The sequence below is a fragment of the Eriocheir sinensis genome, chromosome 42, assembly GCF_024679095.1.
Source record: "Eriocheir sinensis breed Jianghai 21 chromosome 42, ASM2467909v1, whole genome shotgun sequence".
In the NCBI taxonomy this organism is placed as follows: Eukaryota; Metazoa; Arthropoda; class Malacostraca; order Decapoda; family Varunidae; genus Eriocheir; species Eriocheir sinensis.
The window spans coordinates 1,630,953-1,658,615 of NC_066550.1; the positions used below are offsets into that span (position 1 = coordinate 1,630,953).

The window sequence follows — 27,663 nt, forward strand, 5'->3', positions numbered from 1 at the left end:
ATGATTTCTTTCACCAGTGTGTGTAAGGGTGTGTGTGTTGAGGGCACTCTTCAGACTGAAACATTTCCCACAAACTTCACACTCATGATTTCTTTCACCAGTGTGTGTAAGGGTGTGTGTGTTGAGGGTACTCTTCCGACTGAAACATTTCCCACAAACTTCACACTCATGATTTCTTTCACCAGTGTGTGTAAGGGTGTGTGTGTTGAGGGCACTCTTCTGCCTGAAACATTTCCCACAAACTTCACACTCATGATTTCTTTCACCAGTGTGTGTAAGGGTGTGTGTGTTGAGGGCACTCTTCTGCCTGAAACATTTCCCACAAACTTCACACTCATGATTTCTTTCACCAGTGTGTGTAAGGGTGTGTGTTGAGGGCACTCTTCTGCCTGAAACATTTCCCACAAACTTCACACTCATGATTTCTTTCACCAGTGTGTGTAAGGGTGTGTGTGTTGAGGGTACTCTTCAGACTGAAACATTTCCCACAAACTTCACACTCGTGATTTCTTTCACCAGTGTGTGTAAGGGTGTGTGTGTTGAGGGTACTCTTCTGACTGAAACATTTCCCACAAACTTCACACTCATGATTTCTTTCACCAGTGTGTGTAAGGGTGTGTGTGTTGAGGTTACTCTTCTGCCTGAAACATTTCCCACAAACTTCACACTCATGATTTCTTTCACCAGTGTGTGTAAGGGTGTGTGTGTTGAGGTTACTCTTCTGCCTGAAACATTTCCCACAAACTTCACACTCATGATTTCTTTCACCAGTGTGTGTAAGGGTGTGTGTGTTGAGGGCACTCTTCTGACTGAAACATTTCCCACAAACTTCACACTCATGATTTCCTTCACCAGTGTGTGTAAGGGTGTGTGTGTTGAGGGCACTCTTCTGCCTGAAACATTTCCCACAAACTTCACACTCGTGATTTCCTTCACCAGTGTGTGTAAGGGTGTGATGTTTGGGGTTACTCTTATTACTAAACCTTTTGCCACACTCACGGCTTTCATGAGGTCTTACACCAGAGTGTGTGGGTGTATTTGTTGAGGTCATCCTTCCCTGCATGTCTTTTCCCACACACTTGGCTGTGGCTAGTAAACTTGCTCTCACTCTCAGATCTTCTCACACTTCTGAAATTCAAACTTCCCCCTTTGTGGATGAGATGCCAGCAGTAGCGGCTGTTGTTGTTGGTGGTGGTGGTGTTTCTCATCACTCCTGAACCTCACACCAGTAGCAGTCTGCTCCTGCTGCTCCCAGCCACTCCAGCTGCTGCCCCGCCTTGCAGCCTCCACTGCAACACTACTCCAGGTGGGAGGAGTCGGCTGGTCTTGCAGGAACCTCAGAGATGCTGGGGCAGGCGGTGGCAAGGCTCCTACAGAGCCACACTCAGGGACCAATCCAGCAGGCAAGGCGCAGGATGCACCAAGGAGTCCTGAAGTCAGCGGCAGCGAGTACGGAGGAGGCGCTGAGCACAGCACCTGTCCCACGGCCTCACTCAACACCAGCACCAGTGGTGGCCGCCGGGACACAAAGTCGTGTGCTGCAAAAGAAATTGTCCGGTAAGGGAACTGAAGCTGGTGGGAGGGAGCGGGGAAAGTTTTGAGCTGGATCAGGGAGTGGCTTAGTGGTAGGAAGCAGAGAGTGCAAATCAATGGTAAAAATCTGAATGGGGCAGTGTTACGAGTGGAGTCCCACAAAGGTCGGTGCTGGGTCCTCTGCTTTTTATTATTTACATCAATGACTTGGACACAGGAATATGGAGTGATGTCAGTAAGTTCGCAGATGATACCAAGATCGGTAGAGTACTCCAATCAGACAGGAACGCTAGCGTTCTCCAGGATGAGCTTGACAGACTATATGATTGGGAGGGGAAGTGGCAGATGGAATTCAATGTCGGGAAGTGTAGCATTCTGAGTGTAGGTAGGAATAATCCCTCACACAGTTATTCCTTAAATGACACTCCTCGAAGCAGGTCTGGGCGTGAGAGAGACTTAGGAGTACTAGTGAGCACTGACCTCCGTCCTAGGGCTCAATGCATTCAGGCTAAAAATTGGGCAAACAGAGTAGTACTTGGTTTCATCTCAAGGAGCGTAAGCAATAGGAGCGCTGAAGTCATCCTCAAACTTTACTTAGCACTAGTTAGACCTCATCTCGATTATGCAGTTCAGTTCTGGTCCCCCTACTATAGAATGGATATCAAGATGTTAGAATCTGTACAGAGGAGGATGACAAAGATGATTCAGGGGGTGAGAAACTTGCCTTATGAAGACAGGCTGAAGCATTTAAATCTACACTTTCTAGAAAGGCGAAGGTTGCGAGAAGACTTGATCGAAGTCTATAAATGGATTAAGGGCTTTAATAAAGGAGATGTTAATAAGATTTTGATAGCAAAAGAGCCAGGTAGGACGCGTGGCAATGGTTTTAAGTTAGACAAATTCAGATTCAACAAAGACATTGGCAAGAATTGGTTCACCAATAGAGGGTTGGGAGCCATGTTGTGGGTGCCAATACCGTAGATACATTCAAGAAGAGGTTAAATAAAGCCATGGATGGTGAGATACGGTGGGGTTGAGTGTACAGGAGCTGCCTTGTATAGGCCAACAGGCTCCTTACGTTCTTATGTTCTTATGAGTGTCTGCTGTGTTGGAGGTGTTTTCTAAGTGTTTGTTCCTGCTTCCCCTGCACGAGTTGTCTCCAAAAACAAGTTGAGTATCCTGTGGACCTCGTGAGTTTGTTTTGTGTTAATACTGTGTGATATATTTCAGTAATCTTTGTGTTTTCCTTGTGTGTTTTTGCTTGTTCGTTACCGTTGTGTGTTTCCTTGTGTGTCTTTGTTTGTTGCTGCCGTTGTGTTATTCCTTGTGTGTCTTTGTTTGTGTGTTTTGGTAAGTACACGTGAAGGCTACTGATAGTGTTACTAGGTGTCTGGAGTGTGAGCAGGCGGTGACTAATCGCCACAAGAACGCTGTAGAGTGTGTGAAGTGTTGTGGATGGGTTATTGCGATTGTGCTGGGATTGGGGTTACCCACAGAACAGGCCACTTCTCAAGCACGAGAATTTGGTCTTTCTCTGCGCTGTGTGCCTTTCTGCCACACGTCTGATCTGGGCCACCTTGGGTAAGAAGACTGAGGTGTGTGAGTCTGGGCTCCAGACTGATGACGTAGGATGTGTGGCTGAGGGTGTGGAGTCCAGGGAGGTGGAGGTGCAGGTTGAGGATGTTGGGGGAGGTAGGGATGGGTGTGGTAAGTGTGCACAGCAGGAGAAAGGCAGGCCGCAGGTGAGGGAGGCGGCTAAGAGGATGCCCCATTCGTGTCACTGGGGATAGTATGGTGAGGAACGTAAAGAGTCAGTTGGGGTGTAAGGCCGAGGGGAGTGGTGTGGAGAGCTTGAGTGGCGCCAGGATTGGAGGAGTGAGGAGGAAGGTTGAGGAGAAGGCAGGTGAGCTTGAGGATGGCCTCTTGATCATTCAGGTGGTGGAAATGATTTGGAGAACGTTGGAACGGAGGACACGGTAAGAGAGGTGGTAGAGGCAGTGAAGGCAGTGGAGGGTAAGAATGTGAGCGTGGCAGTGGTTGGGGTTATGAGGCGCCCTAGAGAAGGGGGGAGGTATGAGAGGGTCAGGCAGAGGATGAACGTTAGGCTTCAGGAGGAACTGCTACAGTTGAAGGTAGAGTGGCTGAGGGATAGGAAAGGGAATGTTAGTTTCAGAGATCTGGATGGTGTGCTACGGGAAGGGCTGGACTTCAACGTAGATGGGGTCCAGCTGAACCAGTCAGGACTCGACAGGATGGGCAGGAGGCTGAGGGAGTGGAGGAATGCTAGGTCCGTTCAGTGTGTGGATGCTTGAGGCGCTAGAGCAAGGAAGAGAAGCCACCAACCAGGCAGTGAAGCGTATGAACTGTATGAACATTGCTTGTGTAAATGTGAGAGGATGGGCTACAGGCAAGGCTGGCAGTACAGAACGGTACAGAATTTTTAACCGTACTCCGTACCTGAAAAAATACCGTACTGTACCCCCAGCTCTTTTTCTGTACCGTACAGTACGATAAAAATACCGTACCGTGATTCCGTACCATTATCGCACCATCAGGAAAATATATGCATATATATAAAAAAATAAATATTTGAGAAAAAATAATAAAGGTGTCAATAAATTTGAAAAGGCACATTTACAAAGTGACTATACATGTATCAAGCTTCCTAAATATAGCCTACCAGGAGCTGATGGGGAAGTAAAAAAAATAAATAAATAAATAAACAAATAAATAAATAAATAAATAAATCTTAGGATGATGACTTGTTTTAAGCCTGTGGTACGGTACGGTTCGGAATTTTGCTATATTTTCCGTACCTATATCATACCCTACCATACATAAGGAAAAAAATCGTACCATACTTTTTATCAAAATTTCAACCGTACCGTACCGTAGTGCCAGCCCTTGGATGACGTGAGCAGGGAGCTGGATGAGTGGAAGGTTGATCTGGTTGGTGTGACCGAGACTCACTTAGGGGATGACGTGCATGTGGATGGGGAAGTGTTTGAGACGATTGGGAAGGGCAGAAAGAAGCAGAACACATGTGGAGGAGGCGTAGCCTTACTCTACAGGAAAAGTAAGGCTTTCAGAGTGGAAAAAGTGAATGTAGGGGCCAGTGCTGACAGTGAAGATGTTTTAGCAGTGAAAGTGGAGTGTGTGAATGCCAAGGGGAAGTCTGAGAGGTTGATAGTGATTGTGGTGTACATGACAGTGGAAGGTGAGAGAGCCGTGAGGGAGAACAGAGGGAAGTATGACGTGGTGAGGAAAGTTGTGAGGGAGTATGCCGGAAGAAAGTTATTGTCATGGGAGATATGAATGGACACGTGGGTGTGCTTGGGGAGAGAAGGAACCGGAATGGAGAGATACTGGATGAGTTAGTGGATGAAATGAATCTGGAAAACCCAGGGTTTAAACCAAAATTATTTAAATCATGGTGTAAAACATTAAAAAAGTGATTTAAACCAACTAATAAAACCATTTTTTTCGTTTCTTTTGTGTGTATCTTTGTTAGTTTCATCAGTAGTGTGGTAATTATGTAAGATTTTAATTATGTACAGCAGGGTTGGTGGTTTAAACCAGGGGTGTCATTTTAATTATGTACAGCAGGGTTGGTGGTTTAAACCAGGGCTGTCATTTTAATTATGTACAGCATGATTGGTGGTTTAAACCAGGGGTGTCATTTTAATTATGTACAGCAGGGTTGGTGGTTTAAACCAGGGGTGTCATTTTAATTATGTACAGCAGGGTTGGTGGTTTAAATTATGTACAGCAGGGTTGGTGGTTTAAACCAGGGGTGTCATTTTAATTATGTACAGCAGGGTTGACAGTTTAAACCAGGGGTGTCATTTTAATTATGTACAGCAGGGTTGGTGGTTTAAACCAGGGGTGTCAAACTCAAAACCCTTCAAGGGCCAATTCATACTCTGAAGTGCCGTCATGGGGGCCAGTAAGGTAGAAAACACATTGACAAGAATGAAGTTACCGTGATACTGCGGGCCATTTATAACTATCCCGCGGGCCATGAGTTTGACACCCCTGGTTTAAACCAAAAACCCATCAATAAAAACAGTGTTTTTTTGTGTGTGTATCTTTGTTAGTTTCATCAGGTATTGTGGTTTTAATTATATGTGGTATTAAATTTCTCTCTCCCTCTCTCTCTCTCTCTCTCTCTCTCTCTCTCTCTCTCTCTCTCTCTCTCTCTTACAACTGTTTTTGTAGCATGCAACTGGAAAATTAGAAGAGGTCTTTCATGTTTTACTACTCTTTAACATTGCAATTAAAAAGCATGTTAGAGAAGCTGCATTTTGCTTCTTTTACAGATTGTATGAAGATCAATGAATATATTGCTAAATTCATCTCTGAATCTATACTTTTATTTATTTATTTATTTATTTTTACATCAAAGGATGCGACTCAAGGGCAACAAAAAGAGTAAAAAAAGCCCGCTACTCGCTGCTCCCACAAAAGTAAAAAGTAAAGAGTAGCCAAAAAAGAGGTCAATTTTGGGTGGAGAGGTGTCTTGATACACTCTTCTTGAAAAAGGTCAAGTCATAGGCAGGAGGAAATAAAGACGAAGGAAGACTATTCCAGAGTTTACCAGTGAAGGGGATGAAAGAATGGAGATGCTGGTTAACTCTTGCATAAGGGGTTTGGACAGTATAGGGATGAGCATGAGTAGAAAGTCGTGTGAAGCGAGGCCGCGGGAGGGAGGGAGGCATGAAGTTAGCAAGTTCAGAAGAGCAGTCAGCATGAAAATATCAATAGAGGATAGAAAGAGAAGCAACATGGCGGTGGAATTTAGGAGGTAGAAGACTATCAGTAAGAGGAGGAGAGCTGATGAGACGAAGAGTCTTAGACTCCACTCCGTCCAGAAGAGCTGTGTGAGTGGAGCCCCCCACACGTGAGATGCATAGTCCATACGAGGGCGGACAAGGCCCCTATATATGGAAAGCATTTGTGCGGGGGAGAAGAACTGGCGGAGACGATACAAAACGCCCAACCTCGAGGAAGCTGATTTAGTAAGAGAGGAGATGTGATGTTTCCAGTTGAGATTTTGAGCTAAGGATAGACCGAGGATGTTTAGTGTTGAAGAAGGTGACAGCTGAGAGTGTGACTGATAGTGAAAATGTGGAGTGCCTGAAAGTAAATGGTGAGATAATCAGGGACACAGATAGAATGAAAGAGTGTATAAAAGGTTTCTGGGAAGAGATTGGAGGGGTGGGTGAAGTTTTTGAGGTGAGAGAGGGATGTGTAACGCTTGAGAGGAAGGATGCGGATGAGCTGAATGAGGGAATTAGCAGAGAGGAAGTCGAGGTATGCTGGAAGAAGCAGAAGAATTGCAAGGCAGCAGGGCTGGATGAGATCCCGTATGAACTGTATAAGAATGGAGGTGAGGTGGTGACAGACAGAATGACTGAGCTGTTTAACCACGTGTGGGAGGATGAGAGAGTGCCTCGGGAGTGGAATGAATGCAGAGTGACTCTGATACACAAGGGAGGGCATAAGAGTAAGAAAGAACTGAAGAATTATAGGCCGATAGCCCTGGCGAATACGGTGGGAAAGATTTTTTGTGCTGTGTTGAATGAAAGGCAGCGTAAGTGGATTGAAAGAGAGAGAGTGCTGGGTGAGGAGCAGAATGGTTTTCGTGCGGACAGGAGAGCAGAGGACAATATGTATGTGGTGAATGAGATGATAGAGAGGAAAAAGAGGAATGGAAGTCAGTTGAATCTTGGGTTTCTTGATATTGAGAAAGCGTATGATAGAGTGAACAGGGAGGTGATGTGCAAGGTATTGGAGAAAGTAGCTTTGAGTGATAAGATAGTGCGAATCATTAGGAGTATGTATGTGGACACGAGAGCCAGGTATAGGTTAGGAGCATTAGAGAAAGAGTGGGTGAGGAGTGAAAGAGGTGTTAGGCAGGGCAGCATCCTGTCTCTAACTCTTTTCAGTTTGTACACTGAGGAGTTGGCAGCCAGGATGAGGAGAAAGAATGCGGGAGTGAAAGTGGGAGAAGACAGGGTAAGTGTGCTTCTGTATGCAGATGACGTGGTAGTTATGAGTGAGTTAGCAGAGGAACTTCAGAAGCTATTAGATGTGGTGAATGAGTATGGGAGAGATTTTTGGAGTGAAATTTAGAAATGAGAAAAGTCAGATAATGGTTGTGAATGTGGCAGAAGATGAGAGAAATAGGACTTGGAGGCTAGGAGACACAGAGCTAGGGCAAACACATGAATACAAGAACCTAGGTGTATGGATGAGTCCGAGCTGATGTGAAAGGTCAAAGAATGAGAGGATTAGTCTACTAAATCAATGGGTGGGCCGTCTGGGAAGTGTGGCGAGCAGGGTTGGTGATTTATTTTTTATTTTTTATTAATCAGCATAAAAATATTTGGAAATCTCTCTCTCTCTCTCTCTCTCTCTCTCTCTCTCTCTCTCTCTATTATAAACAATAGTTTAAAACACATTTTTGAGTGTTTTTACAGCATGTTGCATCATCTCTCACTTGGTTACAACGTGTTTGAACCTGTCAAGCAGCCCAGTAGCCACTGACCAGGATTGCATCATCTCTCTCAGGCTCTGTCCTGTTTCTCTTACATCATGTTAGGACATAGCCGGACTTGTGCCACTGTGTAGTAGTTTGACTGTTTAGGTGTTACAGGCCAGCCACTCATTCCTGAGCTTACAGCAAGAGCGTAGAGATGTCACTGACCACAAGGATTAATGTATCTGGTAGGAAGAGTGATCCAGTGAGGGAACATTTTAACAGAATTCCTTCAAAGTCTGGGAAAGCATGGAGAGCTATATGCAAACACTGGAAACTGGACTTACAAGGAATAGTAGCAAGACTGAAAACAACAAAATTTATTGTCATAAGAATTAAAAACATTATTTTTTTAAGATTTTGAATTTTGATTTCAAAGAATTTTTATGAACTACTTTCAAAGAAGTGTATCATTATTTTTCAAAGACTGCTTTTACAGTATAAATTCAATGTGCTTTTGTTTTAAATACAGGCCATAATAATTTTCTTTTTTAAATTCATTACTTCAGGAAATAAGTACAGTTCATTATAAGTAAACTTCTTTGATTTCCTTTTTTTAATAGCATGTGGAATTTTTTGTTATACTGTATTGTAAAAGGAAGTGCTTTAATATTCTACTCCTCAGAAATAAGTACAGTTCATTACAAGTAAAACCCTTTGATTTCATTTTTTAATGGAATGTGGAAATTTTTGTTGTATTGTAAAAGGAAGCTTTTAGTGTTCTATTCCTCAGGAATATATAAAGCAGGTGTAAGTATGTGTTTGTTTCTATATTTTTCCTTTACATTCCATGTTGGTTTGGGCAGAAGTAAATCTTGATTTAAATCACTGCTTTAAATCATGATTTAAATCGGCCAACCCTGGTGGCGAGAATGAGGGCATGTAAGTATGATGTGCTGAGAGAGGTGTGGAAGTGTAGCAGTGCTGAGTGTTATGTATGGGATAGAGGTGATTACATGGAGTGAGTCTGAAATGGAGAAACTGGAAGTAGGGCAAAATAGGGTCGGTAGGATAGCTCTGAGTGCACCAAGGATGCGCAGGCAAGATTTATTTTTCTTCGGTGTCTGATGTAATTTTTCACTCTCCTGCATCTCCATCTGCTAAAATGTCCACTTTCTGAGAAAGTCAAAACGAAAACTGGTACCTTTCTGTTGCATTTCTGGAGCACTCAGGATTTTCTTTATTTATTTTCAGTATTTAAGTTACGGAATCGTATATTGAATATTATAGAGCAAGGTTTAAAGGCCTAGGAAAAAATCTTTGTGACCTCATTCTTCACATGCAAGCAGAAAGTGAATTTTAGTGCAGGCCACTATCACCATTCAGCACTTCCAAGAGGAAATAAGGGAAGACTTCCTTGCCTTTGTGCACGCCCAAGACCTCACCGGTAAAGGTGTAGCCTGGCTCCTTTTGCGCACCGTTAAAGACCTCGGATTGGACATTGCCAAGTGCAGGGGACTTGGTTTCGATGGAGCAAGTGCCATGATGGGAAAATTCAAAGGGTGTGTCGCAGTACTCATGAAGAAGTACACCCTGGCCAAGTCAATCCACTGCTTTAACCACCGGCAGAATCTGGTACTGACGAATGCGGGATTTCGGGTGGGGGACACAAACTCCGTCGCAATCGCATAGTTTTGAGTGTGTGGGGGGGGGGGGGGAGAAAAATACCCTAGATCTAGGGAAATTCCCTACATTTAGGGATCTTTCCTCACACGACCACTAGAATGGGTGTTTGCGACAAATTTAGTGTTCCCCATACGGAAACCAAGCATTCCCACTGGAGGCCAAGCTTGTTTTGGGAGAGAAGCGTAGTGAACCCACCAAACGATGCTCGCCCCACTGGTCTGGCGTGGCGCCGGGGGCCATCCGGGGCTCCGGCCCTTTCAGCCCGAGCCCCAGATGACCTTGAGTCATGGCTTGGGGCTGTTTTAGGGTGGTTAGCAATGGTACGCTTGGTTAGCGATGGTACCCTTGGTTAGCGATGGTACCCTTGGTTAGCAATGGTACCCTTGGTTAGCAATGGTACCCTTGGTTAGCGATGGTACCCTTGGTTAGCGATGGTACCCTTGGTTAGCAATGGTACCCTTGGTTAGCAATGGTACGCTTGATTTGCGATGGTACCCTTGGTTAGCGATGGTACCCTTGGTTTGCGATGGTACCCTTGGTTAGCGATAGTACCCTTGGTTAGCAATGGTACGCTTGATTTGCGATGGTACCCTTGGTTAGCAATGGTACCCTTGGTTTGCGATGGTACCCTTGGTTTGCGATGGTACCCTTGGTTAGCGATGGTACCCTTGGTTAGTGATGGTACCCTTGGTTAGCAATGGTACCCTTGGTTAGCGATTAGCCCACGCATGTGAGACCAGGTTCACCACGCGCGGTTTTTATTTATTTTCTTTAGGACATGCAGCACAACCTACTTGCCGGAATGTTTTAGGTGTCCGCCACTTTTTACTAATGTATTATATGTATACAAAGGGTTTTGTGAAGGTTTGAAAGAAAATAGACCAAAATGAAGGTGCTGGAGTTAAACTGGACCTTTACCTGACAAAGCAACTAACAAACATTGGAGAATAACCAATAATCTGAATTCAAATAAAAAAAATTTGAACACACTTATATATTAAATATAATAATATTGCTTTTTTGCTTATTAATTTCTAGGCCACATTCCCTCCCTGATGCCAATACTTGTTCTATCACCTCTTTTGCATCTTCTACACTACTTGCAAGTAACATTCCATCGTCCGCAAAGAAGAGTGATGTTATGCTCAAGTTCTCATCTCTGTACCCTTTGTTCACCTTTTCCAACTGATGTATAATTTTATATGTAACTAATTTGAACAATGTCGTCGAGCCCATGCATCCCTGTCTTATTCCGCTGCCGACTTCTACCGTTAGCTTTTCTTTTTTATCAGCCTGACTTTTGTTAGTTTTGTTAGTTTGTTTGTGTGGCCCGTAGGAACAGGCGGATACCCGGGGAGTAAGAGTACCAAGTAGCCAGTCGGGTACCCGGGACCAACTTAGATTGTCGGGTATCATGACGGGTATTTTCTGTAATACTATTATAAGGAGAATAATCGGGTAAAGAGTACGGATGTGCGCACCAGTGCATTGTTGCCAGACTATCGTACTCAAGAGCCGCATATTTACCGGTTTCTGCCCCATAACTATTGCCAAGAAGCACCAATAATTAACCATTTTAAGGATAACCATATAGGAATGCAGTTATTTGGGTGATGAAAGCCGTTTTTGGATTAGAAATCATCAAACATAAGAGGCAGAGTACGACAATCTGGCAACATTGTACAGTAACCTTGTAACGGCTCCCACTTAAATTATGTTCTTTATTCTTGAAAAAAAATGATGTAACTTAAGTGGAATAAGATATAAATAACCTTAGGAAAATGATCTTTATTCCTGGTGTTAATATGCTATCCACTAGTAGGTACATACACACTGTACAGCCAGTTAAGTCTCACACGATCGCTACCCGTCCCTACTTATTAGAGGCACACACTCTCGGCAGTGTCCCGGGTGTCTCGGCCTCCCGGGTAAGCATCGCGCTGACATACTCACCCCGACACACCCTCTCAGTAATCGTCTCAACTTTGGTCCTGGATCACCGCGCTGGCGGCTATTTGTTTCTAATGGATATCGGGTATATACCCGGGTACTGGTCCCGGGTATCTCGGGTAGGCCAGGTCGGGTACCCGTACCCGCGATTACCCAAAATCCCATACTTTGCCCATCCCTACCGTCCACACTGGCCCTCCCCTCCCCCCCGCACACTCACCCTGGGCGCCGCGGGGCTCCTCCTCCGCGAGAAACACTGCCAAGGCCCTTCAGGTCACAGCTGCCCCTTTTGGAGCTTTCTCCGCTTGATCTTGATGTCACAGGTGACTCGCCCCGTCAGGCCTTTGTAACGGCAGCTCCTGTGAAAAGAAACAAAACCTACTACAGAACAGACACAATCCTGCGTACATGGGACAAAATACTGTTCCCTACATTCTGTACGCTAAATTCTTTCCCAGAACTCTTTCACTGCTTCCATCACTCGTCCATTCGTGCCTCCACTCAGCAACTCGATCTTCCACTCCTCCCAGCAAACACGTCCACTCCACGTCCCATCTCGTCACAAACCCCTGCGTCATCCTCGTTCTCTCTGCCACACTTGACACACTCCAGCACGACATGCGCCACACCCTGCCACACCCCTCACACAGAGAGAGATCTGCTGTACCCTTGGGCGCCCGCACGTAGGGGCAAGAGGGGGCACTTGCCCCCACATCAGTTATCCGCTTCAGGTTTGCTCCAGTAGTGTAGAGACTAAGGCAGCCAGACTATGAGGGCCTGTTAATGGTAGTATGACTGTGCTCCTCATCCCTTTCCCTCTCCACCATTATCTCAGTTCATATACCGGAGTTTACATTCCCTTTACCTTGTCCCTTTGTCCTTCCTACGTCTCCTGTAATAGTGTGAAGAGTGAGGCAACCAAACTAACCTAACCAGAATAAGGGCCTATTGATGGTACCCTGATCAACCTCCCCTTCCCTCTCCACCATTATCTCAGTTCATATACCGGAGTTTATATTCCCTTTACCTTGTCGATCCCTTTGTCCTTCCTACTGTTATGCCGGACGTATTACTTGGGCTCCGTGTCGCCGTCACAAGACTCCGTGGGAGGGAGATATATATAAACACTTTTCACAGCTTCTGTAGTTTAATATTCTTCCTTAGTAGTACACTTCACTCTGACGTACTCTTCACTGACCACTAGCTTACTATGACTGGGACTGTCTCCTCTCGCCCTCTTCTCCTATATATATCCAGAATAGTACAGTCTAGAATGTTACAGTATATTTTAGATCATACAAGAACATGTACAAAAGTATGTGCGGGTTGGCAACACTTTCCGCCTGGCGTCTGGCCGCGCCCCGCTGGGCGCTGACGAGGCTTTGCTCCCCGCCTCCCTGCTCGCTTCTCCTGGAGCCTTCTAGAGGCCTATGGACGCCGGGGGAAGCTTCCAGCACAACACTATCCCCCCTCTTAATTGTGATCGTCCCGATCGCACACTTAACTATATACAAACATAAGAGAATTAATCGAAAACATAATAATCGTCGTATCGCTGTGGACGCCTGCGTTGTCTCTGTCTTCTGCTCGGTGCCTCCTGCGCGTCTGTCTCCTGGTGCGCCTCGTCGTCGTCCGCTTCTTGGGGTGTCCCTGGAACATCTGCCGAAGCCGGGAGGTTATCTCCCACGGCTGAAAGGTCCAGGAGGCCTATGTCGTCGTCGACCTCCTCTCGGTCCTGGACGTCCCTTGCGTTTTCGTCGGCTGCTGGGTGTCTGTAGTTGTTCCAGGTGTAGTTTCCCGGACCGTGGTACCTCCATAGGCGGTTGACGTGGACAACTTTCGGCTTCGTCCTTTCCGTTCTCCGGAGTCGGTATGTCACGTCGGAGGCGTTCTAGCACAGTATAAGGGCCTTCCCAGGGGCTCTGTAACTTCGGAGACTGTCCTTTCTTCCTCTGCGGGTTGTAAAGCCAGACTTGGTCTCCTTCCTTGAAGTCAACGTGGCTTGCCCTCATATTGTAACCGCGCTTCATGGCCTCCCCGGAGAACTTCAAGGCACCTCGGACTTGATAGTGCACCTCCTCCAGCCGTTCCTCTAGTAGTACCGTGGACCAGTAGTGGTCAAGACCATCATGAGAGACCCAGCGTCGCTGCAACACCCCGTTGTCCATCCGAAGAGTGTCCCACTGAGTCCAGTAATTCTTGGTGGTAGGGTTTTCTCTCGAGATTACTTCCCACCCAGGTCGCGTTGACGACTGACTCAGCCACTCCATAATTGGTCTCAGATCTCGGTCCTCCTGCTGCGGTTTTCCCAAGTCTTCCCATGGCACCTCCGCTGTCTGTTCCACTGTAGTGCGGCGGCACATATTCTGGACGCTTTCCCTCTGTAGGCAATGTTGACACTCAGGTAGGCAGGGGTGCTTGGCCCCATGCTCTTCTTAATTTATGTTAATGATATCGATGATGGGCTCACTTGCAAAGTATCAAAATTTGCTGATGACACAAAAATTACTAGCAAAGCAACTGTGACACTCGACGAAGAAGCTTTACAATCAGATCTAGATCGACCTGCACGTTGGGCCAATCAATGGCAAATGAAATTTAACGTTGAGAAATGTAAAGTGTTGCACATCGGAAAAAATAACAATCGCGTTCGGTACGTAATGAATGGCAAACAACTTTCTGCAGTAAGTAAAGAAAAGGATCATGGAATCACTATATCAAGCGATTTAAAGCCCGGTCAGTATTGTTCAGAGGTAGTTAAAACTGCAAACAAATTGGTTGGTTTCATCGGACGAGTCTTTAATAATAAATCGGAAAAAGTAATATTAAAACTGTATAATTCGTTGGTTCGACCCCGTCTAGAGTACTGTGTACAGTTTTGGTCTCCCTATTACAGAAAAGACATAGAAAAGTTGGAACGGGTTCAACAAAGAGTAACAAAGATGTTTCCTAGGTTGAGAAATTTATCATATGAACAAAGGCTTAAAGAAGTAAATTTATTCAGCCTGTCAAAAAGAAGAATGCGAGGCGATCTAACAGAAGTGTTTAAAATGTTTAAAGGATTCAGTGATATTAATGCGGAAGATTACTTTACAGTTGATCGATCAAATAGAACAAGAAGAAATCACAATTTGAAGATAAGTGGTAAAAGATTCTCGTCGCACGAAGCTAAACACTTCTTCTTCAATCGAGTTGTTAATGTTTGGAACTCTCTACCCTGTGATGTCGTTGATAGTACAACAGTTACGGCCTTCAAGAATAGATTAGACAAGTGTTTTGAATCCAACCAGCAACTAAGATATTACTCATTGTCGTAGTAACGTTAAGTTCTTTCGAATACTGGTGTCCTTGTCCGCTTTTATCGCCCGGTTAGTGGTAGCAGTAATGGTAGTTCTTTCCTCTTTCCTACATAATTTCCATGCAGTTTTTCCTTGCTGCATAGTTCTTTTTCCTTTCCTGCCAGCCTTAGCTGGAGGGATGGGGGGGTGGGGAGGAGCCTTCGCCTTTGCTGTCCTTCATCTTCCACCTTTGATTAGACAGTTAGTGTAGCTTGTCACAAACAGCTTCATAAGGATCAGCAGGTCTGCTGTTGTTTGTTCTTCCTTTGTGTTTCTTTGTTTTGCCCGTCAACTAGAGGAACGGCTGGAGGAGGTGCACCATCAAGTCCGTGGTGCCTTGAAGTTCTCCGGGGAGGCCATGAAGCGCGGTTACAATATGAGGGCAAGCCACGTTGACTTCAAGGAAGGAGACCAAGTCTGGCTTTACAACCCGCAGAGGAAGAAAGGACAGCCTCCGAAGTTACAGAGCCCCTGGGAAGGCCCCTACACTGTGCTAGAACGCCTCTCCGACGTGACTTACCGAATCCGGAGAACGGAAAGGACCAAGCCGAAAGTTGTCCACGTCAACCGCCTATGGAGATACCACGGTCCGGGAAACTACACCTGGAACAACTACAGACACCCAGCAGCCGACGAAAACGCAAGGGACGTCCAGGACCGAGAGGAGGTCGACGACAACATAGGCCTTCTGGAACTTTCAGCCGAGGAAGATAACCTCTCGGCTTCGGCAGATGTTCCAGGGACACCCCAAGAAGCGGACGACGACGAGGCGAACCAGGAGACAGACGCGCAGGAGGCACCGAGCAGAAGACAGAGACAACGCAGGCGTCCACAGCGATACGACGATTATTATGTTTCTGATTAATTCTCTTATGTTTGTATATAGTTCAGTGTGTGATCGGGACGATCACAATTAAGAGGGGGGATAATGTTGTGCTGGAAGCTTCCCCCGGCGTCCATGGGCCTCTAGAAGGCTCCGGAAGGAGCGAGCAGGGGGGCGGGGAAATCGCGCCCCACACAGACGCCAGGCGGAAGTGTTGCCAACTCGCAAATATTTTTGTTACATGATATTGTATGTTCTAAAATATACTTTAACTTTCTAGTCTTTACTGTTCAGTTTATATATATTGGAGTAGAGGTCGATAGAGTCCAGCCACAGTCATAGTAAGCTAGTGGCCAGTGAAGTCAGAGTGAAGTGTACTACTAAGGAAGAATATTAAACTACAGAAGCTGTGCAAAGTGTTTACATCTTTACATATCCCCTCCCACGGAGTCTCCTGACGGCGACACGGAACCCAAGTAACACGTCCGGCATAACATTACCATAAGTGTGGGTGCAGATACTTGATACCTGGGCATGGTGAATGCTGGAGGGACTACCATCCTGACACCTCAAGGCAAGCTGATTAGTAACAGACTCACTAACAAGGGATCTTAGTCTATTCTTAACATAATTATAGGTGTATTCAACACCTGGGTGTACATTGAGATCATCAGAGGCAGCACGAGCAAGTCTGTCTGCCTTTTCATTATGGGGCAGCCCAACATGTGAGGGCACCCAGATGAAGTGTGCAGTAGCACCACAGCGCTCCAGCAGGCTAAGGGCACTAAGGCACTTATTGACTATATCACAGTCAGAAGGGGAGGAGGACAGAAGAGCATACAAGGCACATTGACTATCAACAAACAGGTACACATCTTTCCCGAGAGCTACAGTGATATGGAGGGCTTCATATATGGCATAGAGTTCTGCCCTTGTGGAAGACAGATGATCAGGAAGCCTCTTAGAAACCTCAGTGTCAGTGTATTCAGAGGGGGTGGCATAGTCCCTAATAAATAATCCACAACCAGTCTTGGTGCCATTGACAGATCCATCACAAAACACATGGACAGCCTGGGTGCAGGGATATGCAGACAATTTGGTCAGAAAATGGTCCTGCAGGACTTGAGGAAGCCAAGAATCTTTAGGTTTATCTAATTTTTCTATATCAACACTGACTCTATGAGGTTTCCAAGAGGGATAACAAGGGCTGCTAATGAGGGCAAGACACGGTTCAAGGACACCAAGGTCAGATAAGAGCTTGTGGAGCTTTCTAAGGTACGATTTGGCTGGAATGTTAGGGGTGGGCTGAAAGTTACCAAGAGCCTGCCTAAGCTGAGTGTCCCCGTGACAAATCATGCGGCAGACTGTGCGGCAAGTAATTTCCTGAATTCTGCAGACAACACTGGGCAGTTCCAACTCAGCTCGGAGGACTTCAAGCTTTGCCGTCCTGGGACAACCCAGAATAATCCGCATTGCCTCATTTTGTATGAGCTCCAAGGGCTTCAGTTGAGAGGGGCTACAACGCACCAGAACTGGTGCAGCATAATCAATCAGAGACCGAATGACAGAGAGATAGAACATCCTAAGAATGGGAATTCCTGCTCCAAGACCCCTGTTTGCTAATACACGTAACGGGGCAAGGCGATGTAGACAGAGATTGCGTACATAGTCAACGCAATGGGTATACTTCTTAAAACTAAGTTGCACTCCTAAATACTTATAACATTGTACTCGGCCTAAGGCGACGACAGTATTAAAGCTCGGTGAACGACATATTTTGAGACTTGTCTGATATTTAGTTTTTGAGGCATTGACGATCAGACCCATATGTATACAAAGGTCCTCAAGGTGCTGCAGGGCTGTGGTCAGGGTTCCAGGGGAATCACACTGAATGAGGATGTCGTCGGCATAAATGACAATTTCAGTGCCCCGAGGAAAGGAGTGCCGGGCAATCTTATCCATAAGGATATTGAATAACATGGGGCTGAGGACTCCACCTTGAGGGGTGCCTAGGTCAAAGGACTCATCAGTTGATACTGCACCCTGGAACCATACCCTAGCCCGTCTGTTGTACAAATACTCCCTGATCCACCCTAAAAGTCTCCCTTTCACACCTTTCGTGATGAGTTCCTCCATGATAACATCTTTATTGGCCCTATCAAAGGCACCCTTGAGGTCTATAAAAGCTCTGCAGGTGACAGTGTCATTACTCAAACATTCAACAAAACAATTGGCAGTGGAGCGACCCTTCATAAACCCATGGAGATTAGGGGACATCAAGTCACCCACCTTATAAATGAGTCGTTGCAGGATGACCCTTTTCATTGGCTTGCATAAACAACTGGTGAGAGAAATTGGACGAAAAGTGCCGTCACCCTTAGGGATGGGAACAATGAGAGCAGATTTCCATGAAGGAGGCAAAACACTGGAGGAATACGACATGTTAAAGAGATCAAGAATGGGGTTATTAGGCAGGGCAAGGAGAGGGTAAAGGACGTCATAGGGTAAACCATCCTGACCAGGGGCCGTCGACGTGCCAGGCCGAATAGCGCGGAGGAGCTCATCCAAAGTAAGAGGAACACACGTGTCGTCTACCAGGGCCACATTATGATGTACAAGGGCCATGCGCCGCAGCTGATGGCTGGCAAGAGCATCTCGATGGGTGGCAGGCAGCCCAGCCACAGCAGAGGCATTCGTCCATGTTTGCAATAAAGTCTGTGCCCTCCCAGCAAGATCAGGATCCCTAACGGGATGGTTAGGTTTGCCCCTGACCCTGTGGACATGGAGCCAAATCCTCTGCAGTGTCTGAGTCTTACGCAGCCGCCCCAAGAAGTCACCCCAGTATCGCTGCCGAGCCTGTTGACGAAGGTCAGTGAGGTGTCGAGCAACAGACACCATTGCATCCCTGGCATCATAGTCGGTGGGGTCACGCTGCCATCGCCGCTGATAGGTGGCAAGAGTTTCCTGGCAAGAAAGTATGACAGGATCCTTAGCATAAGAGGAGAAGCAATGAGTGACGGCACATACCCTAGGAGCCCTATAAGATGGGGACACAAAGCCTTCAATAACTGCAACAAGGCCCTGATACAAGGAATTAACATCAGAGAAGGTAGCCTTGGCAACAGTGTACCAAGACTCAACACATGAAACAAGCCTTGGCACTCGGGCAGCAGGAACAGTAAGCCTCTTTCTAGGTGTAATAGGCACAAAAGACCAAGGGAGAGTAGTTTCCAGAGCAAAGTGGTCGCTGAGTAAAGTAGGCAACAAGCAAGTCTCAATAGAGCACGGGGGCATGTTGGACAGGGCTACATAGTCTAACCTGCCACCTTGAGTGTGTGTAGGGACACTGTCACCTGTGAGCGTTACAGTATCTGTGGCGTCAAGAAAAGCTTTCCAACGAATCCCATTTACATTGGTGGTCAAATGACTGCCTAGGTCCTTATGACGAGCATTGAGATCCCCTATTAGCAATGATTTTTCTTCCAAGAAGCAGCCTGGGAGGTTGTCAGCACGAAAGGCACAAGCATGAACATACAAATTTATACAATACAGGGGACCATTAGGAACATGCAGACACACAATTAGAGACTCCATACCCCCCGTAACCCCCATCTCATGAAAAGTAACAGGAAGTCCATGTTTGACATATGTTGTTAACCCCCTACTGCTACCATCTCCAGGTCCTAGAGAGTGATTCACATAACCTCTCAACTGTGGCACCTCGGGCCCGACCTCTTGTAGGGCAATGACGTCGGGTTTCTGCGTTATAACATAGGAGTGGAGATCAGTGAACCGGGCACGCAGCCCGTTAATGTTCCAGGTCAGGAAGCGATAGGTCGTGCAGGCCATTACGAGGTCAAGGAGATATCCAGGGGCTGCTGCTGAGTGCCATCCATTCTTGCAAGGATGGCCTGCATGGTAGTATGTATGCCCGCTACCGAAGTCTCCAGTGAATCCAGCCGAGAGTAGACTGCGGTCAGGCCAGAGTCACCCACAATCTGGGCACCGCTGCCGGAGGTGTGCGAAGCTACATGGGTTCCCGTAGCCTGCACAGGAGGAACTGAGCTGAGAGGAGTACTGGCTGTTGCCTGAGGCTGGGGATCGACCGCCGGCGAGAGCGGCAGAGAAGAGGACCCTCCAGCGTCAGCAGTCACAGGAGCCGGGCCAGGAGGAGGACATGGAGCAGGGGGAACAGGGCGAGCTTCCACAGCAGTGAGGCGCACAGAAACTTGAGCCAGGACAACTGAGAGGTTGGCTATTTCCTTTTGTAGGGAAAGCAGAATACTAGTAGAGAGGTCAGCAGCAGAAGCGGAGACTAGTGGACCCCCAGCGGGGACTGCAGGGGCAGGTGAGGACTCACTGACAGTGCCAGCGGAGGGTTGTCGAGGTCCAGAGCTTGGTAAAGGAGTTTCCCAGACATTATGGGCAGGGGGCGGTGCAGGGCGGTAGGCTGGAGGAGGGAGCTGAGGACTTGTCGGAAAAGCAGAGTTTATGGTGGGGAGGCCTCAATAGGCGAAATTTGGCAAGAATTTCCAACAAATCGATGTAAATTTCCCAAAACCAACATTATAACCTCCTAGCCGGGACTCTTTGACCCCCATATTAAGTATCCTATCCTAACCTAATCCTTAACATAACATAACATAGCCCATAACTTAACCTCGCCCTTAACTTAACCTGACCTGAAAGAGGGAATAAGGGTAAAAATAAGATTCAAAGACTTACCTTTGACCGGGGTTATTTTGCTCCATTACGTTGAAATGGCAAGGAGATGCAGGCTTGTAGCAGTAGTAGGAGGAGTTGGCCCTACATTTTTCCTTCCCCTGTCATTATTAATGAATCTCAGGTGTCGCAACTTGGTGTGAACATGACCTAACCTGGGGAAATATGTCGATGCAAATGTGATTGGTATCCTATTTTTTGTGAAAAATGAATGTGCGATCATGGGTGTCGGAGCGCTGCTGGAGGATGGCTTGGCGATGAGGAAAAGCTTTTTTTTTTTTTTTTTTTACAGCAGAGGAGTCCGTTCAAGGGCATAAAAAAGTAACAAATGTTAATAAAAAAAATCCCGATACTCACTGCTCCTAACAAGAGTTAGAGGAGTGGCCGAAAGATAGGTCAATTTCGGGAGGAGAGGTGTCCTGATACCCTCCTCTTGAAAAAGTTCAAGTCGTAGGCAGGAGGAAATACAGATGAAGGAAGATTGTTCCAGAGTTTACTAGCGTGAGGGATGAAAGAGTGTAGATGCTGGTTAACTCTTGCGTAAGGGATTTGGACAGTAAAGGGATGAGCATGAGTAGAAAGTATTGTGTGGCGAGGCCGCGGGAGGGGGGGAGGCATGCAGTTAGTAAGTTCGGAAGAGCAGTCAGCATGAAAATATCGATAGAAGATAGAAAGAGAGGCAACATGGCGGCGAAATTTAAGAGGTAGAAGACTATTAGTAAGAGGAGGAGAGCTGATGAGACGAAGAGCCTTAGACTCCACTCTGTCCAAGAGAGCTGTACGTGTGAGTGGAGCCCCCCACACGTGAGATGCATACTCCATACGAGCTGTCGACCTTTATGGAATTTCTGATTTACTAGCGCGAATTTTGCGTTTTCCTTCGATATGTAGATACAGAAAGCGTTAATTTTCCCATACATGTCAACAGAACGATCTTACAACATATAATAGCGAAGAAATCTGAGGGCCATAGATGCCCAGGCTCAATGGCCATGTTACCGGTTCTGGGAAGAGCTTAGAAATGCATTGTGCCACGTACCAATGATAACGTAGTGCACATATTACGTCCTATAAATCGCTAGTTGACTGGATATTGGAGAGATATCTCAAATTCTTCTCATCTCACGGGGAGAAGCCACCATTAGCTCGTGACGTCATCAGGCTGAAGCGGAGTACAGCAGACGTCAGTACCAGTGTTGTGTCCATTGTTTTTTATCAGCTATGGCCACTCCAGCTCCAAACTGCGCCCAACAGGTATGTTATAGGTGCTTACAGAACACCTTAAGAATGTTGGAAATATGTTATATTATTGAAATGGGAGTGAAATCAACCGATTCGCCTCTGCTATGCAGAAAATATAGTTGAGTTCGCGATTAAAAGTTAGTTCGAGGGGGAACTTAAGAGAATAATCAAGGCTGAATTTATATTAGTATTATGGAAACTTACCTAGCCTAACTTAGAGAAAACAATGGCTCTGGAACGTCAGAGAGAGAGAGAGAGAGAGAGAGAGAGAGAGAGAGAGAGAGAGAGAGAGAGAGAGAGAGAGAGAGAGAGAGAGAGAGAGAGAGAGAGATTTTTACATAGATTTACATAGAAAATCAGACCACACAGACCCCATGGTCCAGACTTGGTGGTCTGTCCTTAAACCTAAGTGATTTTACATTAATCAGAAGACTCCAAAACTCCAAAACGTTGCATTTCTACTCTAGTTGATATTAAGTTGAAGGAAGTGACGGTCGAGCTTATTTTTGAAGGAGTCAATCGTGTTACACTGGACCACTGACGGTGGGAGCTTATTCCATTCTCGCACTACAACGTTGGTGAAGAAAAATTTGGTGCAGTCTGAATTTACTTGTCTACATCTGAGTTTTACGCCATTGTTCCTCGTGCGCAAAGTGTCATCGATCATAAACAATGTTGATCTGTCTACATTCGTGAAACCATTAAGTATTTTAAAACATTCGATCAGTTTTCCTCGGAGGCGACGTTTCTCAAGAGAGAACATGTTAAGGGTAGAAAGCCTTTCTTCGTAGGATTTGTTGCGCAAGGAAGGGATAATTTTCGTTGCCCGACGCTGAACACCTTCTAATTTAGCAATATCCTGTGCATGGTGGGGAGACCAAAACTGTACCGCATATTCCAAGTGGGGTCTGACTAAACTGTTGTAGAGCGGGAGTATTACATCTTTATTCTTAAATGAAAAGTTTCTTTTAATGAAGCCCAACATTCTGTTCGCTTTATTTGCTGCATCGATGCATTGCTGTGAGAATTTGAGGTTTGACGCGATTTTGACCCCCAAGTCCTTGACGCATTGAACGCTTTTGAGTTTAACGCCGCGCATTTCGTAATCAAACTTTTTATTCCTCGTTCCAACTTGAAGGACCTGGCACTTGTCTACGTTAAAGGGCATCTCCCATCTATCCGACCAAGCTGAAATTTTGTGCAAATCCTCTTGGAGGCTTTGCCTGTCTTCGTCAGTGAGAACCGAGTTGCCAATCTTTGTGTCGTCTGCAAATTTACTAATGCGGTTATTGAGTCCAACATCCACGTCGTTGATGTAAATAATGAAGAGCACTGGGCCAAGAACCGAGCCCTGAGGGACGCCACTAGTGACAGGCGCCCACTCTGAGTTAAATCCGTCAATCACTACTCTTTGTTGTCTGTTGCTCAACCAATTCGCGATCCATTGGTTTACCTGACCGTCAATACCTATTTGTTTTAATTTGTAAAGTAATTTATGATGCGGGACTTTATCAAACGCTTTCTGGAAATCAAGATAGACTACGTCCAGTGATTTGGTTACGTCATAAACAGTGAAGAGGTCGTTATAAAAGGTTAATAGATTTGATAGGCAGGATCTTTTGTTTCGGAAGCCATGTTGTGAGTCCCCAATTAATGAGTGGCTTTCAAGGTAACTCACAATTTTGTCTCTAATTATGCCCTCAAGTAGCTTACCTACAACCGAAGTTAGACTAATGGGCCTGTAATTACCTGGTACATTTTTGTCTACTTTCTTAAAAATCGGTGTCACGTTAGCCTTTTTCCAATCTGAAGGGACAATGCCTTGTCTCAAGGACATATTGAATACGGTTGTGAGTGAGGAGAGTATTTCGCTATTTGTTTCTTTCAGCAGAGTTGGATATACTTTATCAGGTCCAGGACTTTTATTTGTTTTAAGTGATTTGAGGGCTTTAAGGACTTCATCGGGTTTTATTTCAAAGTTAGACACTGAATGCTCTGGATTTACATTAGTACTGGTGTAGTTGGTGGTGGATGGAGGACTGTTATTATTAAACACCGAGGAAAAGTAATTATTTAATAGGATTGCAACGTGTTGGCTGTCAGTCACTAGTGCACCGTCGCTGTTTATTAAAGGTCCAATTCCACTTCTGATCGCCTTTCTGTTGTTTATGTAACTGAAGAAGGATTTCGGATTATTTTTACAGTTGGCTGCAATATTTTCTTCATATCTACGCTTTGCCTGATGCACTAATCTTTTTACTCGTTGCCTTGCATCATTGTAAAGTCTAATGTTTTCGGGCGTGCTTTGGTCTTTCTTTAACCTGTAAGACAATTTTCTCCTTGACTGAGTGTTTAATTTCGCTATTAAACCAAGGTGGACTTTATTAGTGTTAATTCGCTTCTCGCACAAGGGGACAAATGTGTCCTGCTGAGTGAGTAAGTGATTTTAAAGTTTAGCCAGGCGTCCTCTGCATTGCCGTCATCTGATAGTTGCATATCTATTAGTTTTCGTCGGATTTCTACGAAGTTGGCTCTTTGAAATTGGGCACCTTAACTTTATTTTCAGTCACCGATGTTTGAGCTCTAATGTCAACGCGCACTAGTTTATGATCGCAGGAACCGAGGTGTTCTCCTACCGTGACATTACTGACTAGGTTATCTTGGGTCGCTATAACAAGGTCAAGTATGTTATTTTGTCGAGTTGGTTCAGAAACCATTTGGCTTAGATAATTTTCCTCAAGAAATTCCATAAAACAAAGGGACTCACCTTCTGTACCCGACAGTGTCTCCCAGACGACATGTGGGACGATAAAGTCTACTAGAATCAGTGAGTCGCTGTTATTAAGTGACTGCCTTAATACGCTGTAAAATTAAAGATCGCCATAAAGTGATTGACCGGTAGGCCTGTAAGTGAAAGATATATTTAAATTGACTTTTGAAATGTTTACTCGCACGCACAAATGTTCAACGTTACTGTTTCTTGGTGTTTTGTCAGTAGGTTGCAAGTAGCTTTTGACAAAAAGGGCGACACCACCCCCTCTACGGTTTACACGATCATTGTTGAAGAATCTGTAGCCATCTATGTTATATTCGGAACTTAAATCAATATTAGTGGTGTCGATAAATGTTTCGGTTATAGCAATTACGTCAAAGTTTTCTGTCAGAGCAAGACATCGCAGTTCATCAAATTTGTTTCTTAGGCTACGCGCATTGAAACTAAGGACTCTTAGGTTATCTTGAAGCTTGGTAATAGAGGTACTGGAGGGTTCAATGTTACGAGTCTGTTGCGGTGTGAGGTGTCTATTTACACGGGTGGGATGGAAGGACGTGGCTGAGAGTCGTTTTTTGTTGTTCGGGCGTTACGTACGGCGTTGTTGAGGAGCCTTCCAAATCTGGCTGCCCCGATGGGGGACAGGTGTATGCCGTCCCTTTGGAGAGAGAGAGAGAGAGAGAGAGAGAGAATCAACGCCTGAAGATGAATAAGAAGAAAACGAATGCAGACCAATATTTTATAATCAGAGGACATGACAGTAGAGAGAATAGTTGAGTTCACGATGAAAAGTTAGTCCGAGGGGAAACTAAAGAATTGTTACGCCACCCCCCCCCCTACCACACACCATCCACGGGCAGGCAGGTGGCGTAATCCCCACCAGAACAACCACACGGGCACCAGTCACTCACAGCGGCCCACACCGAACACCGAGGGGAGGCGGGAACGAGGCAGGGCACAAAGGATACACGTTCAACACTAAGTTCTAGTTTAATGACAGCTAGGTTCCTCACACAGTACAGCAACTTTCAAGGGCACAGAACAGTTAGTTAATCAGGCACAGTACAGGGGCACGGCAGACAGGCACACCGGATGCACACAGCTCGCGAGCGGAGCAGCTCAACACTCTCTAAGCCCAGACACGCCACCCTCAACTACTCCTCAGCGCCTCTCCACTCTGCCGACTCAGCACTTCCTGCCCGGCGGCCGGAGGCCCCGGGCTCCCCTCTGTCTCTCTTGTCCCAACAAGTAGAGTTGCACCATGCTGAGCTAACATTGCATCATGCTACAATTTCATCACATTACACATACAATCATTCACATACAGCACATTCGTAACAGAATATTACTGCAGGATTAACTAGCACAGACAGAAATATCTTACGTGGAGTACTTTTGTCCGTATATATATATATATATATATATATATATATATATGTATATATATATATATATATATATATATATATATATATATATATATATATATATATATATATATATACTCTTGCACATTGGCACGAATCACCAACGACTGCGGGTTACGGCTCCAGGCATTGCTGGCCACTACAAACATACACCACAACACAAAATATCGAAGTAACACAACGTTGGCGGCCTGCCGACTGCATCGTGACGCCCCGACCAACCAGCACCCTTTTCCAGGTCACGTGATTTTTCCTCAACTTTAATCCATATTTTGTACCACATTTACTATTTTACATGAAGAAAAAATAGTAACATAGCTGAATTGTGGGCCTATTTTATCCGTACAGACAGAATTAGAAATAAATATGTTGACCGGAAACATGTCCATTCTGCCCGAGGCTCAATTTTGCCAATGGCAGAGGCCTACATTTTTCCTTCCCCCGTCATAATTAATGAATCTCAGGTGTCGCAACTTGGTGTGAACATGCCCTAAGTATTCACCTGTGGAAATATGTTGATATAAATGTGATTGGTATCCTATTTTCTGAGAAAAATGAATGTGCGATCATGGGTGTCGGAGCGCTGCTGGAGGATGGCTTGGCGACGAGGAAAAGCTGCCGAACTTTATATAATTTCTTATTTAATGAGGCAAATTTTGACATGGTCTTTGTCATCATAATAAAGAATGGTGATCATGCTAGCTCTAGACGCCATATCAGTCGAAAAGAAGCCCACATACACGAGCTTGAGCTAAGATAACAAAGGCATGTGGATGCCCAACACACCGGACCAAGTGCGGCTGAAGAAGCAACACGCCAGCAACTTCCAAAACAGCGGTGGACCACCACGACTGTACACTTACACTTAAGTACACTTAAGTACATAACGCAGTCCAGTCTAGGAGACTCTATGCTGCGCTCACTTGGTGATACTCGATATATGTTGACTGTGGGTTGGCTGTGGCGGCGGCTTGGATCGAGGGGTCATATTTAAATGCTTGCTTATTCCAGTGATTATCTAAGCGATTTTTGAAAGAATTCATTGATACGGCCTCGGCAACCTCAGCTGGGAGATCATTCCATATGGGTACTGTTCGGTAATAAAAAGTGTTCCGCTGCACTCCATAAACACCGTCCACAGGGCGATGTAGGTAGAGTTGTCTTGAATGACGACGACTAGGTCTGCCCAGGGGTTTGAAGGATGCTGGGAGTAACTCCTTTTTGTATTGATTGAAGTGTTTCCACAGTTCTATCATGTCCCCTCTACAGCGTCTGTATTTCAATGTTGGCATGTCCAGGAGTTTAAGTCGTTCTGGGTAGTCGAGGTGCTGGAGACCATCCACTTGTTGGGTAGCTCTTTTTTGGACTTGTTCAATTTTGTCTGCCAAACTCTTATATCTCGGTGACCATACTGCTTGTGCATACTCCAGGTGGCTTCGGACAAAAGCTGGGTAGAGGAGTTTGAACATATCTGGACTCAAGTATGAGAAGACCCGTCGGACAATACCCATCATGGAGTTGGCAGTTTTGATTTGGTTGAGGATGTGTTGCTCAAATTTCAGAGTTGAGTCACCTAGTACACCCAGGTCTTTCTCCTCATCAACATGTTCAAGTACCTCTCCACATATTTGGTACTGATGTGCATATAAGGGGGCTCCCGTGGTCCCGTGGTAGAGTCTCGGCCTTGCGCT

The 27,663-nt window shown here is 45.6% G+C and overlaps 1 long non-coding RNA gene across 1 annotated transcript; it reads right to left on the reverse strand.

Moving 5' to 3' along the window:
* Positions 1-529: 529 nt before the first annotated feature.
* LOC127009812 (uncharacterized) lies at positions 530-12,403 on the reverse strand. The gene is made up of 2 exons (XR_007762406.1): positions 11,871-12,403; positions 530-1,538 (listed from the first exon to the last, which is right to left on the reverse strand). It is a non-coding gene; the product is annotated as an uncharacterized LOC127009812 (long non-coding RNA).
* Positions 12,404-27,663: the final 15,260 nt, after the last annotated feature.